Source organism: Phasianus colchicus, chromosome 23 (genome assembly GCF_987193195.1).
Source record: "Phasianus colchicus chromosome 23, bPhaCol1.hap1.1, whole genome shotgun sequence".
Lineage (NCBI taxonomy): Eukaryota > Metazoa > Chordata > Aves > Galliformes > Phasianidae > Phasianus > Phasianus colchicus.
The window spans coordinates 378,182-385,717 of NC_143458.1; the positions used below are offsets into that span (position 1 = coordinate 378,182).

The 7,536-nt window shown below is 40.9% G+C and overlaps 1 long non-coding RNA gene across 1 annotated transcript; it reads right to left on the minus strand.

Moving 5' to 3' along the window:
- Positions 1 to 221: 221 nt before the first annotated feature.
- On the minus strand, positions 222 to 3,397 carry LOC149915158 (uncharacterized). The gene is made up of 2 exons (XR_016459568.1): positions 2,846 to 3,397; positions 222 to 2,200 (listed from the first exon to the last, which is right to left on the minus strand). It is a non-coding gene; the product is annotated as an uncharacterized LOC149915158 (long non-coding RNA).
- Between the last annotated feature and the right edge of the window lie 4,139 nt (positions 3,398 to 7,536).

A 7,536-nucleotide genomic window follows, 5' to 3' on the forward strand; every position in this document is an offset into this window, starting at 1 on the left:
ATTCCCAGCTGGGATCACCCATGCATTTTTTCCTGGCTAATCTGGCATTCTTGGATATCTGCTACTGTTCTGTGACCCCACCCAAAATGCTGGCTGACTTTTTCTCAAATCCTAAGATCAACTCCTACAAGGCCTGATTGACCCAGCCTTTGTTTCTTCACTTCCTGGGAGCAGCAGCAGCTTTCCTGCTGTTGGCCTGTGACTGTTACGTTGCTATTTGCAAGCCTCTCCACTACACCATGCTTGTGAACAGGACTGTATGCTGTGCCCTGGCTGGAGCTTCGTGGGGCGGTGGCTTCATTCATGGCATCATTCTATTTGCTCTCACCATCAAGCTCCCCTTCTGTGGCCCCAACGTCCTGGACGACTTTGTCTGTGATGTGCGTCAGTTGGCGAACTTGGCCTGTGCTAACCTTACACGGCGGAACTTCTGATGTTCCTCAACAATGGAGTTGTCATTGTCATGTGCTTTGCACTTCTCCTCATCTCCTACATAATCCTCTTGCTGAAGCTCCAGACACACCAAAACAAAGAACAAAATAACCTCCACCTGCATTTCCCACATCATCGTTGTTTTTGTCATGCTTGGCCCAGCTGTCTACATATATGTCCTACCCTCTGAGGCTGTCCCAATGGAAAAGGTTTCCATTGGGAAACCTTTCTTTTCCATACGGTTGTCTTCCCTTGACTAATCCCATGATCTACATGCTGTAACAAGGAGATCAAAAGCTCCGTGTGGAAGTTGGTCAGCAAATACATATTAAAAAAAAAATTTGAAAGAAATAAATGAAAGTTTATTTGTTCCTCGTTTTGTTCATGCAATTTTCTTAGGAACAAATCCACACTGTACGTTATGTAAAAGCATAATGTACAAGTGATAACCTTCAAGAAGTCCTTTTCTATCAAAAAAATCCCTCGAGTGATACTAAAACCTGTATGGAATAAGTTAAGGAAGAACCAACCTGTGTAAAGGAACCAACTCATGCACTATGAAGTTATCATTAAGAATCTTTTAAATTCATTAGAAAGTATCTGGTAGGTGTTGAGACTTCATAGAACTATTACTGGACTACTGGTTCAGCTTCAACCATGGTAATTCATTATTTCAGTTTATAGTCAAACTTTCACTGTTGATGCTGCCTTCTCGTTGGACTCATTCATGATCCCACCATTGAATGAGTTGATTACATTTCCACAAAGGGAGAGTGTGAAAGCTGCTGGATGATCCAGCTTGCAGGCAAGCTTTGCAATTCATATAGCATAGGCAAGACATTGCAATCTGTTAAGTAAAAATCAAAGACAATGTAGCTATAGCTTTACAGGACGTGCAGATCATAAACTTTATCCATACAGTTACAGACATTTGCAGCACAGATGTCTGTCTGAATTAGTCACTAAGGATTCCAGCAAAACTAACAGGCATTTCTAGGGAGAAGTTCAGCTAACCCTTTCTTAATTTCTACTTTGAGAAGTAATAAACCATGCCTTAGGCGTTTTTGTCTCGCCCCTTGTACTTGCCCTGTAATCCGCTTTATAGTTTGACCCCAAGGTGGTCAGCCAAATAATTCTTCTCAATGGGAAACTGTGCTTTCAGAGAGCATGGTTTTCTTACTGCAGTGTAACTTCCTTAGGCAGTGTAGATGATGCAGAGTGAGCTAAACACGTCTCCGTCCACAAAGTCCTCCAATAATCTCTCAGAAGACATTGCATCCTACAGGTCATGGAGTTCTTGGTTCTCACATAACGCTCTAGCATGCTGTAAATATCCAAATGCAGTTGCCCTTGCAGTAGGGTATTTTTGTTCTTGTTGTTCCTTTCTTCACTAACTTTCTACATATCACTAGGTGAAAGAAAACGCCATAAAGTCAAGAGTGCCTTTCTCAGGAATGCACTCAGCTCTGAGCACCACCACTTATACACGGCCTTCTGTCACACTGCTGCCATCAGCTGCCGCTGTCGGCCTCCGCAGTGCTTCCACCATGGTTACCTGACATCCCTACAGTCCTGCACCCGCTCAGAAGTAATACTTAAAATGCATTCTTCCATACTTCATGACAGAGGACTGAAGAGACTCACTTTTGCGTGGTGCTAAGGATGGTCCATCCCCAACACGTCCCTTTGCGCGCTGCAAGGCCCAGCTGGCATTCTGGCAGCTTGCTGGCTGCTGCTCCCTAACGCAGGGAACTGCACTGTGCTGCTTCTGAGGAGAGAAAGAAAGGAGGGTCCATGGAAATGGGCACCCAACATCTGCAAAGAGATGCAGCGTTCCAGATCGTGCCAGAGACAGGATATCACCGTGCTGAGTCATTAGCTACCACTAAAGGAAACAAACATTTGGGAGAGTATTCACAGCAACTGCTGCAATTTCTGGGCATATCCCAGCTTTCTTACTGTTCAGGTGGAGAAGACTGGCGCTCACAGACATCAGTTCAGTGGGTTAAACCAACACACCTGCAAAATGCCAGCATTATTCAGGAAACAGTCTTCAGGTGCCACAGTTCAATCCACGCAAAGTTATTGTGCAGAGCCTTAGCTCTTGACTTCCATTTCTTCCCTAAATTTTACTACTGCAAGCAGCTAGAACAAACCTTTCAGGTGAAATTCAGGGCAGCAGGGACCTGGCAAACCATAACTAGGTGCAGCTGGCAGGAGGGCAGTTCACGCTCTTTGCTCCCACCCTGCCCCAGCAGGTTAAGGAGCCTGGCAATGCTGTCCTGTTGCAGCACATGCAGAATCCAACCGGTTATGGAGGTAACAAAGGACCAGTAGTGTTCCCCCTGCTCCAGCTTTTCCCCTTCAAAATGAGAGAAAGGAAGAAAACCCAAACAAATAAATCCAGCCATACTTTTCCATATGCAGAGCAGGAATGGGAACTGCGTCTGTCTTCTCATTGAGACAGTGGTGGGGAAGCTCAGTTCCTGGGGTCCTCTCCACAGGCTCTGCCCCCTGGCTTCACTCTTTCTTCAACTGCCTCAATCCCCAAAATCTCCTTTTGGAAAGAATCCCTAAAGAAAGAATCTGCAAGTGAAAAATAGTAAGGAGAAGCATTTTCCCAGCTTTCTTCTATCATGCACTCTAAAGTACTCTTGAGTAGGACAGTGTCTTAAAATCAACTGGTTACAAGAACCATCCCCAAAATACAACTAGATTCTGTACAGCTGCCATGATTTCTGACAGCAAGTGTTCTCCATCTCCTCAACATTTATACACCTTGAAGCAAGTGGCTGGTGTTGCTGTCATGAAGAAAACTCCCTTTGTCTTCCACCCCTACTGCAGCCGCAATAGCTGCACTGGTACGATCCACGGGTTCAACAGACAGGGAAGGAATAATCTTGTCTATAAATAGTGATAAGCATTTTCAGCATCACAGTGCATGTGTAGGCTTGTTCAGTCAAGAAATCAGACGATACGACCAGCAGAATATATATTAACAGATTATTAATCTACTTCCTATAGTAACTTTTGATGAAGTAATTTCTAGCTTTCTTCTGATGTTTTTATTTTGGTAGTTTGTAATATATTATTAAATAGCTCTGTATTAAAGGAACTTCCTGCAAGCAAATGTCTGTATTTCCTATGACAAAAGTTCACTAAAAATGGAAATTTTTCTAATAAAGAACTGATCAGCAGTCTCTTCAGATAGAATCTGAACAGAAACTTCAGTGCTTTTTTTTCCCCTGAGAGTCAATACAGTTTAGAACCTGCTAATCCTGACTGCATCTTTCACTAATGTTTGAGGTCAAAAAGCTAAATCTTGAGGGAAAAAAATAAATAATACCTGAAAGCTTACAGTAACTAATACACTTTGAAACAGCAATGATAGAATATACTGAATAAATGTATCTTCCACGTGAAGATTTTTATATCTTCTGATGAGTTATGCAACTTATTAGAAACAATGTTAAGAAAAACTATTGTAATTTTATTTTATGATTTTTAATATTGTGCTTGCTTCAAGCTGTGAACTACTGTTGTTCTCTTAAAAAAAAAAAAAAAAAAAAAATCAAGGAAAATTGCACCTAGGTATGTATAAGGATTATTTTTAATGCTAATGTGTGAAGATTATGCAGAAGCATACTTTAGATATGATCCCACTGATTCTTTGACTCACAAACATCCATTAAAATTGAAAGATACATTGTAGATAAGCCAGCTTCTTATGTGCCTGAAAATTGAGTAACAGATTTCTAATTTTAGAGAAATTACCTGTTTATATATTTTATTCACTTATTTGTTTTTTGATAAAACACAGTCAGGATATGTTTTGAGCTTTTAAGAGGGAAAGTAAATTTACAAGTAAAAAATTAAAAACTGTATAATGTAAAAGCTAAAAGCAAGTTTAATAATTATCGACTTATATAGATTGGTGTAAAATTTTCAAATTATCAGAAAAAGTCTGGAAAGAAAGAAGTATTCCAAATTCCAAAAAATATTGCAATATTATTCCTGAAGGATGCTTTCCCAGGATTTACTGGGATCTTTACTGGACAAAGTATTTCCCCTTCAGCTCAAACTAGCTGTGTGCTCTGGTGGCCAGGCAGGGTCCTGTCCACCTCTCCCCAGATGGCCACCTCTGTCTTGGCACCAAACTACCCATCCCATAAGTTTACCACTAGCTGGCGGAGTCCCAACTCCAGTACCACCTTGCAGGCTCACATGGCCATTCCTGGTAATTCTTTCGACAACAAAAGCTCCTGTGAGACCATCCTTCGCATCTCCATCCTTTTCCCTTGCCAAAATCTGTCATTTCTTCTTCCCCAAGTCCTCAGGAATAGGGGAAGGCAGAGACCAGCATTCTCTGAGCTGCTGTGCCAGGACAACAGAAGGAATCCAGCAGAAGGACCTGAGCTGACTGGGGCCCTGAGAATGTGTCAAACAAGTTACAGAAGTGGCTACTCGTGTGGAGAAGATGACTTTGGTTCTGACATGAAGCAGCCTGAAGTTCAGCATGAAGGTCATCTTTTCAAGATGAGGCATATTGAACAATTGATTCAATAAATAAAAAATGAGTAATACTTAAGAAAACGAACTCACAAAAACAACAAAAACAACACATATTTCTCTCTCTATTTTTTCCCCCCTTTTGGACCTTGAGAATCTGCATGTGGATTCTTAAGTCCCTACCTGGTGTCCCTGGTATGAAAAAGACATTGCCACATGGAGCAAGAGCTCAGCCAGGGCTGGTGAGAGTCCAGGGCACCCAGCAGTCGCAGCAAAGGCTGAGGGAACTGCCTACAATCAGTATTAAAAAAAGTGAGTGTTACCTACAGATGCTTACTGGGATTGTGGAAGATCATGAAGCCTGGCTTTTCTCACAGGTGCTCAGTGACAGGAGCACAAGTGGCACCAGACACATGCTGCAGCATGGACATCTTCCAGCTGGGAGAAAAAGACTGTCCCCATGAGGATGCGTTCCCAGAAAGCATGGGGGTCTCTGTCTTCCCCATGATATCTAACCTTGACTCAATCTAGCTGAATGTAACTCCCCTCCTCTGAAGAAAAGCTCTGGGCAACATGTTCCAGTACTCTGTAACCCTCATTGTGAAGAAGTTCTTTCGCTTATTGGTTTGTAACTTCCTATGCTCAACTTTATGGCCATTTCCCCTTGTTCTGTCCCCATGGACTGCTGAAAAGAGGTTGGCCATGTCCCTTTGACTCCCACACTTAAGATATTTATAGACATTAATAAGATCCCCTCTCAGTCTTCTTTTCTCAAGGCTGAAAAGATTCAGGTTACCTAGCCTTTCCTCATAGGGGAGACTCTCCAGGTCACTTGTGGTCCTCTGCTGGACTATCTCCAGGAGATCCCTGCATTTTTTTGTACTGGGAAGCCCAGACCTGGATAGAGTACTCCAGGTGAGGCCTGACCAGAGCAGAGCAGAGGGGGAAGATCACCTCCCTGGACCTTCTGGCCATGCTCTTTTCAATGAACTCATTGGCCTTCTTGGTCATCAGAGCAGTATGTTGATAATATATTGTTTATGTGCTTAAATTTTCATAATGATATTTTGGTGCCCGTGATTAATAACACCAAGAAAATACTCTACATGTGTGGAATATGGTAGCCCAGCAAGAGGCTCTTTGATACATTTTACGTTTTTGAAAGATAGATGCTTTTAAAGGATAGATTCATGGTTAATGCTTTTTAGTCATACAGAATTAGTATATGCATTAGTGCCCATACAGCAGCATAAGGCTCACATAATATGTTAAGAAAAGAATGCTGAAAGTGAAGATCCTCACTCTAAAAATGTTTTAATCTAAAAAGTATGTCAGATGAAATGGAGTTAATGTAAGTGAAAAAAGTGAGAAAAATTTCACCTAAGATTGCCAGCAATCATTAGTACAGAACCTTTATATTTTTAATCCCAGTGAAATGTTTTGTAAGAAGTGTGCAGAGTTGATCGTGTAGAAGCCATTGGCAATTTTGAAATATGTGTGAATGGTAAATTTCCTATGAATATTGTTGGCTTGATTTCAGATATATTCACAAGCATTTCTCTGGAAAGTACACTGCTATTCTGTCCAATGTAAATTCACTGACACCTGCTCTTAGCAGGAATTTTTTAGTAATTCAAGGCAGTAACGTTTATCAAAGTAGCTAAATTAGCTGTTATGAAATCACTGTTGAGTTTTTGTGAATGAGCACCTCTATGCACTATTCTACTTCTATTCTAGCACTTTTCAGACACTAACATAGGTAATAGACTAATGAGGCAGGGGAACCTGTGAATCCAAGCCCTGGGAAAAGGAAAAGGGGAAAAGGTAGGGAGATGGGTCTAAAAACAGCACAGTGGCAATGATCTGAGGAGAAACAAACTAATTTACTAAATAAGATATCAGAATGCAAGATAACATACTATAATGCAATATAATATAACGTAATTAGAATTGAAGCTAATAACTAAAGTGAGAGTGTCTGAAAAATAGAAGCCTTACTCTAATTAAGCTGAGGTGATATGGCTGGGAGCAGAGATGAGCCAGAAAATCAAAAAAGGGAAGTCAAGAGATCTACGAATGGTTTTTATCTTTCCCACTGAGCAGAAATGGTAACAGAACAGTGAGCAGTCCTCTGGGGGATATAGTTCTTCTTCTCTTCTAAAACAGGTACCCCGAAGTATCTACTATGCATGGAACAGGAGCATTAATGCTTTAACATGTACTACATGATGTTATGATGTGGAATACTGAGAACAAAAATCTAAAACCATGACATATAGTTACACTTCCGTCACCAGAAAAAAGAGGAAATAGGGAAGTTCTGGAGTCTGAGTCTAATTCAAAATTGTTTGTAATTAATTAAATGAATTATTTTGGAATTCAAAAAGGAATCTCTTTTACAGATTTTGTTCACTGACCAAAATTTACAAAATTCTTCAAGTAGACACAAGTATAGGGCAAAAAATATCTGAACAAGCCTACCCAAGTCTAATAAGGTAATAAGACTGTGGGTGGTGACTTATTTTCCTTTGAGATTTGGAATTGGGGTCACTTTTGTCACCAGATTTTTTAACACCTTCTTCGAGATATTCTGAT